Source organism: Phytophthora parasitica, assembly GCF_000247585.1.
Source record: "Phytophthora parasitica INRA-310 unplaced genomic scaffold supercont2.46, whole genome shotgun sequence".
Taxonomy (NCBI): domain Eukaryota; phylum Oomycota; class Peronosporomycetes; order Peronosporales; family Peronosporaceae; genus Phytophthora; species Phytophthora nicotianae.
The window spans coordinates 473,533-474,187 of NW_008649032.1; positions in this window are offsets into that span (position 1 = coordinate 473,533).

Consider the following 655-nt stretch of genomic DNA (forward strand, 5'->3'; position numbering starts at 1 on the left):
AAATGGCGGCAGGCGTCAACAAGATGGCGGTTGACATGAAGCAAGCGGTAAGATCTATGTATCCTTTTCTGCTTGACAGTGAAACACTTCTGACCATTGACTGTTGGGTGCTTGACTCAGGATGCGGTTTTGGTTTAACCAGCGAAGCATCCCGGTTTGTGGAGATGAGTCCCGACAACGGCTACATGTTTACATTTGCAGAAGGGTCTAAGCATACAAATACACACATTGGAACTGTGAAACTGTTTTTGCATCGTCCGAGAGGTATCCAACCGTTTCTGTTTACAACCATTGCACTAGTACCGCATGCTAAGGCGAATATACTCAGCTAATACTGGCTACAAAGAGGAGGGTATCGGATTATATGGTCAGCTAATGGCTACTTTAAATTTGTCATATATAGGAATCAATTGGGTTTTGTGGCCAAGGCAATTAACAGAGCGTATTATGTACAATCCACACCAGTAAAAGAACTGCGAGCGTTCTGCCATGCTGTAAAAACACGACCATGTAAGCCATTGACATTACCTGGAGTGGGAAAAGTAGAGCCTGCCTGTATCAGATATGACAGGTGTAGAGTTGTAGTTAATCAGAAACAGGCTCAGTTTAACTTAGATTCAGTATGTAAAACAGAAAGGCAGATGTAGGGCGGCCG